This window comes from Hippocampus bargibanti, linkage group LG04, assembly GCF_051943395.1.
Source record: "Hippocampus bargibanti isolate YZ-2025 linkage group LG04, ASM5194339v1, whole genome shotgun sequence".
NCBI lineage: Eukaryota > Metazoa > Chordata > Actinopteri > Syngnathiformes > Syngnathidae > Hippocampus > Hippocampus bargibanti.
In genome coordinates, this window is record NC_142737.1 from 6,334,860 (window position 1) to 6,354,524 (window position 19,665).

Consider the following 19,665-nt stretch of genomic DNA (forward strand, 5'->3'; position numbering starts at 1 on the left):
GCAAAATATGCTCAAATGCGATTGTGAGTGTCATTCAAACACTGTTTCTTAAAATAATATTGAGCGAAAAAATTAAGTGAGATTGGCGTTAAGTTTTCTCTAAATCTCTGTGCAGGGAAAGAAACTGCTAATGTTGTTGAAAGCGTTTCAGATCAGCTAGAACATCAGCGTTTTGCAACGCAAACAAACCGCAGAGCCAACCAACTTCAGCACTTTAATCGGTTTCACTCGTTTAGAGTTTTAAGCGCTTCCAAAATCCATCTCTCCTACTTCATTTTCACACTTTTTGAAACACATTCCAGGCAGAAGAAACAGCAAACTCCCAACGCCTATCCCCCCCCCACCCCCCTCCAACATGGGCCGCAGGGAAACGCGGAATTCCTTAGAGTCAAGATGCTAACTTCCCTCTAATTGATGGCTATCGATTTGTAAGAATGCTGGAAGCAGACCCCAAAATAGCTCGCTACTGTAAATGAGAAAATAACAGTGGTTAAATGAACTTATGGTGTTTTGTTTGCCCGTTTCTTGTTTGCGTTGGTTAGGAAGGCACACAGCCAAATGCATTATTGGGGTTAAAAAGTGATTTGTCTAGCATGCAAGCAGATGCTATTCTCTTGAGCCCCCCTTTTTTAGACAAAAACTATTGGATCACTTGCATTTTTTTTTTTCTCGACAGCATTTTCTTGAAATGATTTTATTCATGTAAACCAAAACCAGTAGCGGGCTGTGCATGTCAACCATAGGCCTTCAGTAGTGCTACGTCTAAATCACTCCACAGCTGCGAGTGTGGTGTGATTTAGTACACGTCCACTAGAGGGTGCCGTTAGCCAGGAAATAACTTGTGACTTGAAGAAACTTAAGAAATTCTGTCATTAAACTGTTCAAATGTTTACTATGAACGTGTGGTTTTGTGATAACCTCATAACAACCAACCTTTCTTAAGGATGTCCATCTATTGTTGAAAAGTCCATTTTAAAAATGGCTTTAACAGTATATAGACACTCCCCGATTTACGAAAGAGATGTGTTCTGAACGGTCGTTCGTAAATTGAATTCGTGCGTAAGTTGAATTTGTTTGTAAGTTGCTTCAGTGTTATATTTTGTATGGAATGTATGTTTAAGGCTTATATAAGTATGTTTCAGGTTTATATAAGTATGGTTAAGGCTTATATAAGTAACCTGTATTATAAAATATATCAAGATATGTACATGTACAACGGGAGAGAATGCGAGAACAATGTTCGTTTCGGGTTATGGTTTGGATTAGGGAGGAGTTACGTGTTAGGGTAAAAGGATAGGATTAGGGTTCATTTTCAGAGTTATAGTTTTCGGATTAGGTTCAAGTTAGGTTAATTGCTTTGAGCAAAGATGTCAAACTCAACTCCAGGAAGGCCGCTGTCCCCCAAGTTTCCCTGTTGCAGCACACCTGATTCAAATAATCAGATCATCAGCAACCTCTGCGAAAGCCTGACATTGTACTTGTTCATTTGAATCAGGTGTGTTGCAATCGGAATACTTGGGAAACATGCTGGAAGGCCCTCCAGGACCCGTCAGGTGTACTCAAGTATCCACTTTCACTTAATTGGTCCAAAAACTATTTATTGTCTATAAATAATGGTGTTTCTCCATTTATTTCACCATTCCCTGTCTGTGACATATAGTGACAGGCTCCACTTTTATACTGTCCTTGCGTTCACTCCCCCCCACTGATCATCATTTCAGTTGATCTTGTTTACTTTTTGGGGACATTTTCAAGCCCTACCAGGAAAAGAAAATGTATTTTACAGTATTTCCATTTGCTTTTTTTTTTTTTTTTACTAAAGCAGCAAAACCATCCTCCATTCACTTGATGATCCACATGGAGAAAAACTGTCAGTCCAACATAAAACTGTCCGACCAAAGGCTTTGTGTTATGTGTAGTTCAGAGAAGAGACACTCCATAGCCCTCAGATAGTGACTCATTCCTCACTGCTTTACAAACAGCCAAATTGTATAAAGATAATCACATTCAAAGATAAGCCAGTTGCAGTTCCCCCTCGGAGCACATAACGTTACTTAGTCACTTGAGCCCGCCAGGGAGAATTACCCGTGGCACATATGAAAATCTAAGCCTACAGGCCAACTGAGGCCACATTTAAAAGCTCTTCACCAATTGCTTATGGACCAACAGTGCCTTCATTTCAATTTGGTGTACTCTAAAACCCGACAAAATGATCCCCCCAATCCCCACAAAAATAAATAGACGAATAGACAATAAATAGAAACACATAAACAAAGAAATAAACAAGAAAATAAATTAATAAACAAATAAATTCATAAATAAATACACAAATACACAAATAAATAAATACACAAATAAATGAACACACATTAAACAAATAAACATGAATAAATAGATAAAAAATACATACATAAATTGATAAACAAACAAATAAATACATAACTAACTATATATAAATAAAATACATATAAATACAATTCTTCTTCTTCTTCTTCTTCTTCTTCTTCTTATTATTATTATTATTATTATTATTATTATTAATAATAATAATAAATAAATGCATCCATAAATAAATAGATAAACAAATAAAAACAAACAAATAAATGATACATCCATAAATAAATACATAATCAAATAAATACATACATGAATAAATAGAGAAACAAACAAATAAATACATAACTATATAAATAAATACAAATACATATAAATAACATGTATTATTATTATTAAATAATACATCCTTAAATAAATACATAAATAAATAAATAAATACATGAATAGAGAAACAAATGAATAAATACATAACCAACTAACAAACAATCTAAATAAATAAATAAATACTTACATAAAGAAATACACAAATAAATACACAAATAAATAAGTAAATACATAAACACACATAAACAGACAAATAAATACATAAAAAAAGATAAACAAATAGACAAAAAACAAATGCATGCATTAATACACAACTAACTACATAACTAACTAAAAAATAAATAAATAAATAAATACAAAACTAACTAAAAAAATAAAAACAATAAAAACATAACTAATTAACTATATAAAAACATAAATAAATAAATACATAAATAGATAACATACAATATTTTTTAAAAAGGGGGAAATGTCTCATTTGTTTCATGATGCCAGCTTTGTATTTTGTCATTTTTCTTCCCCACAAGCGCAATTTGTTTTAATGCTTTTGAAGTTGCTCCACAGCCTCATTTCACCCCGGCTATAAAATTAGCAAAGCATTTATACTGTATACATTTCATGTTACAAATATCAAAAAAAAAGAAGAAGCACGCCTTGGAATCGACCGATTATGATAATGCTGATTTGCTTGCGCTATTTTGACACTGAGGCTGCAGGAGCTAACATAACAAGTCACAGTTTTATTCCAGCACATCAAATGAAGAGCTTTGGTTTGCCTCCAAAACAACCTAGAGATACAACAGCAATGATCTTTGAACTGTAAATCACATTTGAAAGCTGTTCGCATCTCCAATTTGCCCTGTTTCAGCTCTTCATCAGAGCATCTCCCCAGTGAAAGTCAGTGCGTTGAAGATGCTACACTTTCCGCTGTTATTTATTATTATTTTTTGAACCACCCACCTGTGCCCGTACCACCCACCTCAGCATCTGAGTCACACTCATCCTGCCATCTCTCTTTTCAGATGGGCTGAGCGTCGAGAACCGGCAGTACGGCAACAGGACAAGCTCAGCCAACATACGTGGGTGGATCAGCCTTATGACTTCAGTCATTCATCCGGTCCGTGAAGCCATCAAAGACACAAAAGCAGAGAGAGAAGGTGAGCGCGCCAGAGAAAACAACTCAAACGAGATGTCAAGCAGAGAATATGAGGGGGAGGTGAAGATGCGGGGACTGAATACGAAAGAAATAAGAAAAGCCAAGAAGGAACAGGACAGACAGGCTAGACACGGTAGCCGAGAAACTGCGCTGGCAAACAAAGCAAACATGACAATTGTATTCCCAACGTCCATCGCCTTAGCGGTGATATTACCTGCTAGGGCAACTCACAACCAGGAACTTGGCGAGACTTGACATGAGCGAGAAATCTTTTATTCCGCTAGATAACATTAGCGAGTGGGCAGACAGAAAAGACAAGGCCTTGCCTCTTGCTATGTCAGCAAAGAAGACACAAGACCAGTTCCACACTAGCAAAACAATTGGACAAAAGTGACACAGGTGACAGTGAAACCCCCGTTAGCCCTCAAACGCTACTTGACACTAATGCTATTGAGATTCCGTCTCGTTTGCGTACGAGGAGCTTTTCCCCATGTCATCGCTTTTGAAAGCCAACCGCGTGATTAAGATTCTCTTAATTTGTCATCTACTCAAAAGCGCTGTTTTCATTTACAATCAAACAAATGCCCGCTTCATTATCCTCCGTGTTTATGACAGAATGCAGACACCTCCTCGACTCTTTTCTCTTCCTTCCTTTGCCTCAAACTGCATAATTCTTGAATACATTAAAGTCCTTTCTCCTCTCGGCGATGACAACCCGCAGTTCTGAGAAGCTCCCTCCCTCACCGACTAAGCTCCTCGACATTGAGCCTTAAGATTGATCTTACTTAAAGACTTCACTGTGGGCAGATTGTCTCCCTTTTTTACATTGTCTCCCCGATCGCAATGATCTTACTGTGAGGACCCATCGCCGCTAAATAGCGCTCCCTCATCCCATCACTGAATCTTTGTTCTTAAGTGCTGACACTACAATGCTTGTGTCGGAGCAAAAAAGAAAAAGGCAGATGGGAAGCCATGTTGCTCCATCGTCGTGATTGGGTGTGCGCTGTGCGTTAATGTGATTAGTGAGACATTCACGCCTCCATCAGGCAGATCCCAAGTCCTTCTTGCGTGCTTTCTTTTTCTCATGTTCAAAATGGTTGCTTCACACCCTGTGGTCATTCCGTGGTTTATCTTAATCCTCTTGAGGGGGGAAATCCAGTGAAAGAATGCAGATACTGACATTGGCCTTATGATAGCCAAGCTACATTATTATTCATGACTCTGGTAAGATGTTTTTTTAGGTGAAGGCCACTAAGGTAAGAATCTAATGAAAACAAAGTTTTGTGTAGAGGACTGTTTTGAGTTAATGGAACATCTATTTACATCTTCAAAGGATATTCCTTGCTTTTTTTTCTGTCTCAAATTTTCCACATCAAATGTGTATCGCAATGTCAAACTGTCTGCATGTGCTTTGGAATGCAAAACGCCAATACTCGGGCGGACATATTACTACAAGTCTACTCAGGCGAACATTTTAGTACAAGTCTAAATGCTCCTTGTCGTCTTTGACTAGATGTAACATTTTTTTAAACTTTTTTTTTTTTTTTTACATTTACATTTTTTTCGTACTCTCGACTCTGTGGTGCATGTTAAAATAGTGTTACAAAAGTGTAAATTAGAAGTAAATAAAACACCAAAATGCTTTCATTGTTTATTTATACATTCAATTTGTATACAAATATATTTTGCTCTTTACATTTATTTTTGTTTCACCTTACAAAGGAACTGTCTGTATTGTGTCAATAGTTGCTTTATAAAGTGAGTATTGTGGTCAAAATCGGGAGTCTCCCGACAAAATCGTGAGACTTAACATGTACACAGTATGCTAATGGTAGATCGCATGACAAGGTGATGTGACATTGTCATGACGCTATAGAAATAAAGTTGTTTCGAAGGAAAAAAAAACATGACACCAGCCTATCAGCCATCCTTTTATTTGATTGATACACCGGACAACCAATCAGACGACATCTCATGATTATGTACACTGTGCGTGCTCAAACAACGTCCCTGAGCGTTGCAAAGTTAGCTAAATTTTCGCTACTTTTTTTTACCCTCTTAAACGTAATATAGATTATAAAAATGAGTGAGCTGGACCAAGTAAAAAGAAAAAAAGTGTCACTTTCATACGGAATGGGAGGAGGACTTTTTTTCGTGATGACATTTTCAAAGTGTCTCGTCTGTCTGCTGTCACAGTGAACTCAGGTAATGCAAAAACATGTATATAATTTAACATGTGGTTATACGTCAATATACGTTGCACGTATCCTTAATATATTTCTGAATAAATATAATGGGTAGATCGTTTTGAGTTGGTCATTTTAAAAGTAGCTCTCATGCTGCCCCAAATAAATATTAAAAACAAATAACGCAACAATCGTGATTTTAAAGTATTTTATCATTTGAATGCATGCACTCTAAAACAAATGAAACAAACAAGCAGATGAGTCATAGTGGGCTACACACGTTGCTTTATCAACAACAATGAATGTTATGCGACTTGTGCCAAAGTAAAACAATTCCAAAGTGAAAGCTGCTTACTTCGATGAGCGCACTTGGCGTTCGCTGCCCTTCTCTGAGGACGATAGACTCTTAGCTCCTTCTCCTCCCACTCCTCCTTATGCACCATCCCACCTTTTTTTTCTTCCACCCATTGCTTTGCCTTCTGTTCCATTTTTCAGCCCCCTCAAACCTTATGAGCTACAGTCGATGCCCAAATATTTTAACGCGCAAGCGAGAGAACGGTGAGAGTCGAAGTGGTGTAGTTGGACAAGGGAGCTGCAGATTGAGCCGAACTGCAGGGAGGTCCGCCGGGAGTGGAGGGTGTTAAGAGAAGAGAGAGAGCGAGAGCTCCAGAGAAGTGAGTGAAATGCTAAATCAGGCCAACCGTGAGAGATCATTTGATTGGATTGGATTAGCCTTTATTAGTCTCACAGTGGAGACATTTAAATTTCACTGCAGCAATGTGATGAAAGTAAGAGGAATTGAAAGGAATAAGTAGAAAAACAAAATACAGGACCTGCTGTAAAGGCAGCCACTCTTGTGGCGGCATCTTCTTCTTCTTTTCCTTTCGGCTTTTCCCTTCAGGGGTTGCCACGGCGAATCATTGAACCTGGTTTTGTGCATCCTCTTCTCTCACACCAGCTACCTTCATGTCTTCTTTCACAACATCCTTAAACCTCCTCTTTGGTCTTCCTCTTGGTCTCCTGCCTGGCACTTCAAGGCTCAGCATCCTTCTTATGATACAAAAGTAAGAGGAAAGGAAAGGAAGAAGTAGAAAAACAAAATACAGGACCTGCTGTAAATTACCGAGGATAATCCACAAAAAAAATGTGACAACACAAAAGACACAGTCAATCAATCGTAAGCACTTTATGCGCCCTCTTTGTTGTACGAAGCAGTTCTAGATGAAAGAGGAGAGGATCAAATTGTCCTTTTCAGCAGTGGATCAGGGACATCACGGTGAAATGTGCACGTCTGCTACAAGCTAAACGTTGAAAGCAAACACGAAGCTGTAGCATCCATTGACGAAAAGAGATTGTCTACTGTCCCACGTCAATCCACTTCAATTCCAAGCCGCGACAGTTTCACATACGCAGCGCCGCTCTGCGCTCACGCTCCTTTCTTCATCAGGGGTGCCTTTGGAGTTTATCCAGTTTCATTTAATATATCTGAATATATTATTTCTTTTAAATCAATATCTTGGTCCATCTGTCTATGATAAGACGTGAAAAAGGCCCACATTTTACATAAATGGATAGTCATTACTTCAGGATATTTTTTTTCTGGCATTATTATTTGGTGGCATGCTAACACAGACACAAACTTTTGTTTTTGTTTTTGCAGATTTCTTTTCATTTTTAAAATTATTTCTCTCCTGATTTTGCCCCCTTGCAGTGAACTTTGGACCTGTCCACAGACTACTGGTTGACTGGGATCGACTATTTGGCCACTCCTGTGTTAGCATGAAGGTCAGTGGCCACATTTTGCTGGCAAAAGTTCCTTTTGATTAATGCTTAGAGGCTATCGGGGAGTCGGAACCACCATCAAATCAATTACTGTATTACCACTCTACTTAATTTTCTCCAGAATGTGAACATTACATCAAACATTATGCAGCACCTTCAAATTTCTTTGAAAACAAGTTTGCTTAGAATGAATATGTGTGCGCGTGTGTTTGTGTGCGCACACATTTTCAAGTGATTTAGGGAAAAGGGTGAAAGCGTTACAGCTGTCTCGTGGCTGTGGGAAGGAGCAAAGCGTTTCTTCCCATTGGTCATTCCCATGAACCCTTGCACTGCAGGGGCACGGAGGGAGGCAAAACGGAGGACAGGGGAATGGAGCACCGCTGGCTCTTCTATGAACAGTCCAACTGCCAGCCAAACATTAAAACAATGTTTAAAAAAAAGGAAGAAAGAAGAGCCCCTTGCTCATAAATTACAATATTTTCCATTGTATAAGGTGCACCAAAAAGCCTTCATTTTCTTCAAAATGATTACCCTGCGCCTTATACGCAGTTGCGCCTTATATGGGAAGTCACATTGACCCACAACAGGTCTAGTAACTATTGTCGGCAGCCCCCCCAGTAGAAGAAGTGGTGCGTCAACCCATCCTCTACTGTAGCGCCTTATAATTTGGAAAACTGATCTATTTATATATTATATTTGGAAAACTTTTCATTCATTGAAGGTGCGCCTTATAGTCCGGTACACTTTATGTATGTAAAACGTTTGAAAATACACCATTTATTGGTGGTGCGCCTTATATACCCGTGCGCCTTATAGACCGGAAAATACAGTACTGGTGGGATGAACTCATTCACTGCCATTCACAAATGTATTCAGGAATGGAAAATATGACGTAGAGCAACATTCCCAAATTTGTTCGCATTTTTTTTCATGCTTGGGTGCAGCTAAAGCGCTGGCCATGGCCTCTCATATATTTGGAAAACTGATTTCATTCATTGAAGGTGGGTCTTATAGTCCAGTGCGCCTTATATATGGAAAATGTTTGAAAATACACCATTGAGGGTGCGCCTTATACAGCAGAAAATACAATACTAGTGGCATTAACACATTCACTGACATTCCCAAATTTTGGGGGGAATTGAAAATATGACACAGCGCCATTCCCGAATTTGTTTGGATTTTGTTTTTTCATGCTTGGGTGCAGATAAAGCGCTGGCCATGGCCTCTGGCAAATTTTCTACAAGGGGGCAGCATTACCCTCTTTTCCATTTTAGTTGTGTTCCAGCTTCAGCGGTTGTGAAAGCGCTATATAAACCAATATGTATGTATTGCTTTGTATTTTATGACCGCCGCCCACATTTCAAGCTCAAATAACTCTGGATCCATATAATTTAGGAATTAACTTTTTTTCTGATAAAAGAAGAGAGTTTAAGGTTTATAACGCTGTATTCAATGTTTATTTAGTCCTAAAACTCAATATTCTGTGGGTCCTTGAACTCAAGTGACAATGACAAAAACCCCGGCACTGGAGTGGACACATTTTTGCACGTCTGGCAGTAAATGAGTTAAAGGACAACCAACACCATTTTTTTGTTTCCTAACTGATATCAGAAAAATGTTTTATAGCATCTCAAATACCCAAAACACGCAGGCTGATATTTTTAGTCAAATGCAAAACACCAATAAAAATGAGTTAAAGTGTCCCAAAACTACTTCAAAATGACCCTGGAAATTGCGAGTTTCAGAAGGTCCCGCCCCCATGTTCGTGACGTCACGTCTTCGCCTTGCTCTAGAATCAAAACAATGGCTTCATATTCCGAGAAGATGCTTTCTTGTTACACATCCAGTTATGAATATGATTCAAATTCTTCTGAAGAGGAAAGCATAAATGTTTTAAATCGATTAAAGAAGCACTTGCATATCAATTTGAGGTGTCAAGACTCTAATGTAGCATCCCAGAAAATGCACAAGATGGCGCCCAAGCTCCGTTGGAAATGGGCTGATTTGTCTGCTTGGAATTTGGGTCAATTAGTATGAAATAGTAGTCTTAGTGCAACACACAATGATTCACTATCGCGTTATTTATGTGTTTTCCTTCTAATTTCGCCATCAACACAAAGTTTTCAGACCAAACAAAGTACCCAAAATGCATTGTGTGTCGCTTTCTCGGTCAGGGGCGTTCCTGACGTGACGTCACGTCAGGCATCGTCATCACCTCCAAAACAAGACTTCCTGAATATTCAGTGCGAGTCTTAAAGCGTAAAATATAGCTATATGCCGTGGAATCTTTGTAAAATACGCTCAGCAGAAGTCATTTTACAAATTATGGACACAACTTGTCCGGAGGCGTCGGTTGTCCTTTAAGCGGTCGATATTTTTATTTGAATAGATCAATGATTACAGTAGCTCTTTTCCTCTGAGCTCAATGCTAAAATTAGAGCATCACCTTTTCAATTGCATCGGCCCACCGTCAACATGTTTCGCACATGTGAGCTCTGCCAGACACTCGAAGGCGGGCACGATGATTAGGACACGAGGGGCTGGGCACAACACCTCAAAAAGCAGCCGTAAAATAGAACCATATTATGACAGGAGTAGAAAATCCAGAACACTTGATGACATTTACAAGCTTGTCATGGTTTCGCTCCCCCTATCCTAGAGAAAAGCACATTTACGATGAAGGGAACGGTAGAAATAATCATATCACGGAATGGTGCTCAGGCAGCTTGTGGATACTGTTCAACTTCCAATTCCTACGCTGTCACAGCTTGAATGGATAACTTCACGGAAAATTTCCTGGAGGGGGAGGAAAGAAAATATGTCTTTTGCTATGTGTAACACATCCCAGCACTAACAAGTCTGGTGTCTTTGATTGAGATATATATTTTTAAAATATGTTGCGCAATGGTCTCATGTGACATTTTTTTGTTGAGTCTATAGCCAAACTGTCCAACACCAAGTGGCGTGTTGTGTATGAAGGATGAAGCTCGAGATCAACGCGGGGCATCCAAACTCCTCGTAGGAAGCCTTTCGGGGGGGCTTGACCTCGCGGCTGTGAAGCAGATGCCGTAACCGCCGATTAATCACCGTGGCACCTTGTCACTGAAATATTGAAATCATTCACCCGTTGCAGTCATGCAAAACCTGAGAACATAAAATGGCGGATTGGGTTTAAAAATGACAAAAAGGAGGCTTTTTTTTTTAAACAGATAAAAAACCATTTAACATTCAACAGTTAGCGGCACCAAAAAGCACAACAGAGCTCGTAATAAATGAATGAATGAATACTAAATAAATAAATGATACATAAATATAAAAATATATAATTAACATAATATATAATTAAAAAAGAATACATTATTATTATTATTATTATTATTATTATTATTATTATTATTATAGTAATTATAATATTATAGTTAAATGATTATACGTTTATTATTATTAGTAGTAGTATTAGTATTAGTATTAAGATAGTAATTATAATATTATAGTTAAATGCTTTTTATGTCTTGTTTTTATGTTTTGTTGTATTATTATTATGATAGTTATAATAATAATATAGTTTTCATTATATTATCCCTATATTATTATTATCATGATTATTACCGTCATTATGATCATTATTATTATTACTATTTATTATCTTATTTTTTTTTTATATGGTTATTTATTTCTTTGTTACAAGCTCAGTTTTGCTTTTGGGTGTCGTTAACTGTTGAATGTTAAATGCTTATTATGATTATGATTATTATTATTATTATTATTATACACATATTTTTATTAAAATTTTTAGAGTCCAGACATACAATTTTCCCATGTGCAACATAAGCAGGTGTCCGTAATGCTGACTAAGCTAGATTACTCTTTGGACAAATACAGTGAAGCTCAGCCTATGATGAGCAGTCGTTATGTTTTTGAAGGTAATACGTATACATTAAATGTATTTGAAAAAATATTTGATAATATCCTTGTAATCAATGGTATAAAGTACCAAGTATGGTAGAAGTACTAATTTAATCATCGACCCATTAGAGATGACTCAACTATGTCAGGAATATTGACTGACTTTTTTTTTAATGAGCGCTCAACCTTTCCAGAATTTGGGTGTGAATGCAAAACGCATAACACATATGACTCCAAAAAAATTGCCTTTCACATTGGGGTCATTAAAAAAAGAAAAATCATGAAAAACATAACACGGGGAATAAAAACACCCCACATGTACTAACACTGCAATCATTAATAAGGGGGTGTATCACATAAAATGTGTCAGCTGTTGGCTCGACTTGAATTCTTTGTCCAAGAAACAAGATTAGTAAACTCAGTTCGACTTTATCATCTTTGCTAGGTTCTGCTTTACAGATAACCGGGCCAAAAACACACCCAACAATTAAAAACCAAAGTAATTAAACGCACGAATACAGTTAACTTCAATCCACAGTTTAAATTAAACAGTTATTCATTACTTGAGTTGAAACCAGCAGTCTCACCTAATATCATGTTTTTGCAATGTCATTGCAATTTGTGGGCCATGTAACCTGAGACTATAATTACAAAATATTTTTAATGAACCACATTCAGAATTCATTTGCGCCACAGAGTGGCACACATACAATAGTTTATTTGATTATGATGATTTTTTTTTCCTTTTCGAAATGTGGAAATTAGCTTACCGCCTAAGGTGGTGTGACTCTGTGGACGTGGTTGAGGAGGCAGGAGAAAAGTCCAGAAAATTACCGCGGATAATCCACAGACCCATGCAGAGAAAACATTAGGCAGAGCCTTGCTAATGAATATTTTTGTAAGCTGTCTTTGAGGCCCCAGATTGGGCGTCTTTGGTTCTTTTTTTTTTTTCTATCCCAAAACGGAATATAAAGACCTGATAGTCAAAGCTTTAGAGATGAGAATCAAATGTGAAGGTGAAAAACAAAAAGTCCTTTGTCTTAGAAATGTATTTTACACTGAGGGAAAAAAAATCTACCACAGAAAAAAAAAGTCAATACCTGATACTGTGATACCTTGGCTTACGAACGCTTTAGCTCACGTACTTTTCACTTTATGAACATTAAATTTATGGGAATATAATCTTGCCATACGAACTAGTTTTCAGCGGACGAACCAAACCACACAGCGCCATGGTAGCTGGCAGACTACTTTTCGGCGGATGAACACCAAACCACACGGTCAAACAGTGCCACGGTGGCTGGTGGACTAGTTTTCCACACCCTTTTGAGGGCAGACAGGTTTGCTATTGATTGGAGTACTTTTGCTATTATGGGACCGAAAAACATCAAAATCATCAAAAAACACGAACGAGGTGTGCGTTTGTGTGACTTAGCGTCCTAGTACCAGTATTCTAAGTCGACCATTGCTACGTGTGGCTGCGGGTGTTTCTGTGTTGTCTAAGCAACGGTCTCAGGAAATAGGAGAGCTAAAAAACACCTGTTGATTTGGATTAACGAAAAGCAGCTAGCAGGGGACTGTGTGAGTGAGAGTATTATCGGCGAGATAGCACGGCAACTTCACTCGAATATCATCAAGATATACGTCAACGACCATCACAAAGGTAAATAAAACGACTTTATTGTACAGTACAGTTTATTTCCTTAATTACAATACAGTAGCACGTTTATTTACATAAAATAAGGTATATTTTGTGTAGTTTTAAGGATTATTTAGTAGAAAATTACGTTTTATCGGCACCTCGGTACGTATTATCCTATTTTTTAATGGTTTCTTATGGGAAATAAATGTTTGGCAGATGAACCTTTCGCCTTACACACTTTCTGTGAACCAATTACGTTTATAAGCTGAGGTATCACTGTACTTGAACAGTTGTTATAATGACAGAGATTTGTTGGATTTAAACTTTAATCGGAAATACAAGTGAACCTTCTCAAATGTTTGATTTGAATTAACATTTTATGAAAGAAAATGCCTCAGAAGTAAAAAATTGTGGTGAAACATCAGATTTGGTTAGCTAGCAGGCTACAAGGAATTAGCCTGCAGGCTTTTCGCGTTCTTTTGGACTTAAAGTTGAATGGGTGCATTGACAATGCTCCAAATTTAAAACTTTTAAAATCAGTGGACCAACACTTTGATGGGCCCAAATCTGACATTACATGTTATTTCTCGACAATATTATAAGACAATTCACATCATTTCTTCATTGCTGTTTTATTTTTCCCCCTCTGCTGGAATCACGATAAAACGTCACAGTAGCACAGAAGGCCTTTTTTTTTGATGAGTGGCAAAATGGCGCTGACTCAGGCTGTTTTCTCCCCCTCAGCTGTTTTCTGCTCGAGCGAGCAAGATCAGCCAAGTGATTGTGACGTGGTTTGACCTGGGACGGTATTCTCTCAGCACGTCCAGTTCCACCTCAATGGGTGCATATTGCCACTTATGCACTTAACAGAAGCTCCCCTTCCAAGCCACACACACTCCTCATCCTCTGTCGATCTTGCCGTTGTCTCAACATTTTTTGCATCTCACACTCCTCCCATTACTTGCCCCTTTTTACTCTCTCCCTTTACTGTCTGTTCCTCCAGCTCTGTCGATTTGTGCTCATGAATTCTTTATTCAGAGCCTGGTTATAATTTAATGATCAGAAGAAAAGAAGCTTAGCGACACTCTCATGCCTTCTTCTTTGTTTCTTAGATTTGCACTGTCATGCTATGTCGGAGTCACACGAGCTTCTGAGCATCATTTAATTTGACTTAATTTCAATTAGACTGATAGCCACTCGACTTTGCCTGGGAGGCTCACGGGAAATCAGTCCAAGGCCCGACGTTACGGGCATCTAATACATACTCCTGACTGTACGTATTTGCTGTTCTATAAAATGTGAGGTCGCATTACAAAAATAAGACACATTTGGCAGTCTGAGCCTGCAAGGCCTTCTCTGCTGGCCTAAAAATTCGGATTGAAGCATTTACCTAATCACATTTCAGCCAGCATTTGTTACCAGGGTCAGAAATGTACCTGGACGCCTTCACAGTCAGTTCTGCAGGCCCTGGAGCATAAAAATCAATGTCGATGAAACTTGCTTTAACCAATCAGAGTTCGAGTTGGTAACCCAAGGCCTGCTGGAAAAGTCAGTTTTCGTAAACTATGATTGGCTAGTCACATGATCGGCTAGTCACCAGCCAATCATCACTAGCCGCTAGATGATAAGAGCATACTGGCCAGAGCTAGCACACCATATTTGTAGCGAAGCTGCATAAGCAAATATATTGTTGTATTGATTTAATAGTGGTTTATTCAACCCACACTGACTGAAGGAGGAGAAAAAATAGATTTGGTTGCAGATATGCTGTTAAAGCGATTTTCAAGACAGACTTTTCAAGAATAGATGAACATTATTAGAAAAGGTTGGCTCCCCTCTCCTGGCAAATTTGCATTTTCGTGTTTATTATGTTTGTTAAAGTCATTATAAGTGCCTTGGACGCTGGGTCCGAGAAGATAGTAATTTCAGCATCATATTTGCATATTTGACAATAAAGCTGACTTTGACTTTTTGGACAGCTCCGAAGCTTGCAAAAATAGCAAATAATATTTCAATTTTAGATTAAATTAGATTAGCCTTTATTAGTCTCACAATTTTATGAGGTTATCATGAATCCACAAGAAAACCCACACGTTATTTCCTGCTTAACAGCATCCTCTCGTGGATGTGTCGTAAATCACACCACACTCGCAGCTCTGGAGTGATTCAGACTAGCACTACTGAAGGCCTAGGGTTGACATGCACGGCCCAGCACTGGTTTGAATGCATCCTCAAGCGGATCCGTAAAGCGCAACAGTTTGTTGGCAGTGAAAAAAAAGACAATTGTCGCTGTTTTTGCATACATTAACCAAAAAGCTTGTGTTTCCTTGTGATTTGCTTTGTAAGATTTTTTTTTAATCTAAATTCATTTTGAAGACCGGGATACTGTGAGATATATGTTAGAAAGAATTTATGGCAATTTCTGGATTTATTATGGATTTTTTTAGGGGGGGGGGGGGGTGAGACAAAGACCATGTCTGCAAGCATTTATCCCGGACCCATTTTAAATTTGGCCTAAACAACAATATATAATGTGATCAAAGCAGACATTAAAAGAAAGCCTTTGCTTTTGGTTCTCACAATTTGTCATCTCCTTAATTAGCTTCACAATAGTCAGTCAACTGAAATACATAAACAGCAGAAACAGAGTGAGCTCGTAAATGGCCCGTCATAAAATAAAACCAAATGTAGCACAGTCAGTCACACACATTAACACAAACCTGAATAGACCACCTTGACCCCATAAACACGCAACAGTTCCAGCCCTCGCGACTTTGATAAGGACCCCTGGTGGCTTCTTGTTTTGCATCAGGCTAATGGCATTAATATTTGGGCGTCCCATAAATAATGCTAACAAATAACCGGAGAGAATTAACGAAAGGCAAACAGAAGTGGAACAGAGAAGATGCATGGTTGTACAGGATCGCGACAAATTACCCGGCAGGGAGGCTGGGTGAGGACGAGGGGGCTTCATACCGTCATTACTCTGTACAGGGAGTGTGGTCTGTGCTAACACCTGTATTTTCCTCACATCGGCTTCACCCTAATTAGCCCACACACATCCTGGGGGATCTTTTGACACACAAGCGCTGCAGGGGGAGGTTACGCGGGGACACAATTGCGGCGAGAAAGTACATCGGAAAGGCAGAAATTGGCAAGTTTTATTTGATATTGAAATTTCAAGGTTGTCATTTATTTTAGAGAACGTTTCATGTGATAGTAACCATCTCCACCCTCCCAACAAGCCTCAAAGTCCCCTAAATCCAATATATATATATATATTATTTTCCGGTGTATAAGGGCCACCCAAAAGCCTTGATTTTTCTCAAGGGATGACCCTTATACGCCGATGCCCCTTATTTGTAAAGTCATATTGAGCCACAACAGGTCTCGCAACTCCTGTCAGCAGCCAACGAATCCATTTCCCGTCATAGAAGAAGTATTGTGTAACCCCGGCCTCGACATTAGCGAAAACCTGAGGGAAAACCTTTCTATATTTATTATACAGTGATACCTTGCCTTGCGAACTTAATTGGTTCACAGAAAGGCGAAAAGTGTGTATTCCAAACATTAATTTTCCATAGGAAATCATTAAAATGAGAATAATCCGTTTCTAGGTCCCCATAAAACATAATTTTCAACTAAATAAGCCTTAAAACTACACACAACATACCCTATTTTATGTATAATAAATGTGCTATGGTATTGTAATTAAATAAATAAACTGTACTTTATAATAAAGTATTTTTATTTACCTTTGTGATGGTCATTTATGGACGCTTGATGGAATGGATAGCTTTTTGCATAAAATGTCTCAGGGAGCTCTGGGTCGTCCATCGTAGAAGTTGTGATATTGCAACAGATGCAGGCAGACACACTAGAAACTTCATTAATAGCTGGTTCCCTTGCTTGTATGTTCTGTTCAAATTGTACAGAATGCTTGTGCGGGTTATTTGTGGACCCTGATTAATGGAATATTTTAACCTTGCAGTCTACACTCTGCCTTTGGACTATCAAGAAAGTTGAAACGAATCCAAATTTTATTGTTTTCCATCCATTTTCTCACCATTTCACTTTTGTGTGTTTCTGTTTCTGTAATCTCTCCCCCTGCTAACTGTTGCGTGTCTCCTGCTGTGTGTGTCCTCTCCCTCCTCTACCACGGATCCTGGCCAATCACGTGTGGCTTTAACCGAAGACTGGGGATGGGGAATAGAGGGAAACAAAAGCCGGCTGCCATTTTAGGAGCTCCAAGAACCGGCTTGTTCGCGAACGACACATCACTCATTGTGGCGCTCCGTGTGTTTCCCGAAAACTAGTCTGTGTCACGTTTTGCGAGGTGGTGATGGCGGGTGCGGATCCCAAAAAGCAGGCAGGAGGGAGCAGGAGGTTGTTTGACAAATTGTATTAAAATAAAGTCAGCAGGAACAAAATGTAAAACATCAAAATCATCTGAATGGAAAAAATACAAAGTATCAAGAGAAAACCAAGATTAAAAGTCCGCCAAGATTAAACAAACACATGCACTGCACACAGTGCATACAATTGCATCCAACAGCATACAATGTGTTCAACAGCATTCAATGACATTTAACAATTACCCGACACCGAATGGTCGTGCCAGGTGTCCTTTTGAGTGTGACTGATTGGAAACGACCGGCACCTGTGCAGGTGCAGGCGGGGCCGACAACGCCACCCGTTGGTTGCCAACCAGATCATGACAGTTTGTGTGCCAAGATTATATTCTTGCGAATTTAACGTTCGTAAGGTGAAAACTTTGTTAGCTAAAGCGTTTGTAAGCCGAGGTATCACAGTATTTGGAAAACGTTTTTCATTCATTGAAGGTGCGCCTTATAGTCTTATATATGGAGAACATTTGAATGTGTACTTGCGCCTTATACTCCAGTGCCGTACACCGTAACATATGGTACCTGAAAGTTTCAAACTTCCCTATTCCTGGAATGTTGCAAGTGTACATGATACAGTGCATGATTAAAGAATCCCGCTGGCTTTAACTGCGAGGCTAGTCACTCTTGAGCAGGCAAGCCATGAACTGACATCTGCTGACAGCTATGAGAACTGGAGGCTGGAAGGTGCAGGAGTCAGTTTCATTTGCACTCACCCCATGATTTGGAAGTGTGAAGTGAAATGTTTGTTCGTTTTCAATGCCACTTTGATTCTTGTGAAGAATACGCGAAACACCTGCCCGCATTATGACATGCTGTGATGACACAAAACGACTGTGCTGTCTTTGACAGATGCCGCGCACCGGTCCATTTCTCGCCGAGGTGTTTTAGCAATAGATTGGATTGGATTAGCCTTTATTAGACTTGCAGCGGACACATTTACATTTCACAGCAGCAAAGTGATGAAAGTAAGAGGAAAGGAAAGATAGGAGTAGAAAAACAAATACAGGAGCTGCTGTAAAGCCAGCCACTCTCACGGTGCCATCTTGAAGTAAAACAACAAAATAACTAATAATGTGACACAACACAATAGTCACAGACAGTCATTTAATCTTAAACACTTTCTGCACCCTCTTTGTTGCATGAAGCAGTTCTAGATGAAAGAGGAGAGAATCAAAGCGTCCTGTTCACCAGTGGATCAGGGACGTCATGTAGACATGAGCCTGTATGCTACAAGCTAAATGTTGAAAGCAAACACAAAGCTGTTGACGAAAAGAAATTGTCTCGCATCTCCTGTGCCCACGTAAATCCGCTTCAATTCCAATCTGCGACAGTTCCACGTTGTCACTCTGCGCTGACGCTCCTTTCTTATGGCGCGTTTCATGAAGTCAGAGTTCACCTTCGTCTACGTTAATCAATGTAGTCGATTATTTGGGTGGATTTCTTCATTTGAGTTGACGTTGGAGGCATCCGTCAACATCAAAGTCAGCATCAAACATCCGACAACCAATGTACCATAAAACATCAATGACACAACGGTGGATTTACAGTACACTTCTCTTTATTCTCTTAGAGAAAAAGAAAGAAATCAATAACTTGTCGATTAGGAACACAACTCTGCCGGGAAACTGCCTGTGTTTTTGTGAGTCTGCATACGTGTGTGTGTGTGTGCAAGTATTTGTGGTCCTGTTAATTTACTTGTGTGGGGCTCACTGATCTTACACATGCTGACTATACAGACAAACATAACGGTATATAATATTACATGTTTCAGGACCACACACACACTGAAACATATTTTCCCCCCAATGTAGCAGTAACATTGGTCCTTAAAATTAACAGGATAAATAAACCAAGTAAATGTATCACATTTTTTATAATTGTGCCCCTTTTTTTAAAAAGCCATATTGTTATTCGTTGATACTGTGA

At 38.8% G+C, this 19,665-nt stretch overlaps 1 long non-coding RNA gene across 2 annotated transcripts in view; it reads left to right on the forward strand.

Moving 5' to 3' along the window:
• Positions 1–3,078: 3,078 nt before the first annotated feature.
• LOC148898837 (uncharacterized) overlaps positions 3,079–19,665 on the forward strand; it is a 41,549-nt gene continuing 24,962 nt past the window's right edge. The window contains exons 1-2 of one of the 2 annotated variants that reach the window (XR_016114645.1): positions 3,079–3,818; positions 7,715–7,788. This is a non-coding gene — a long non-coding RNA (uncharacterized LOC148898837). The remainder of the gene's footprint in view (positions 3,819–7,714; positions 7,789–19,665) is intronic. The other variant, XR_016114644.1, reaches the window with a different exon arrangement.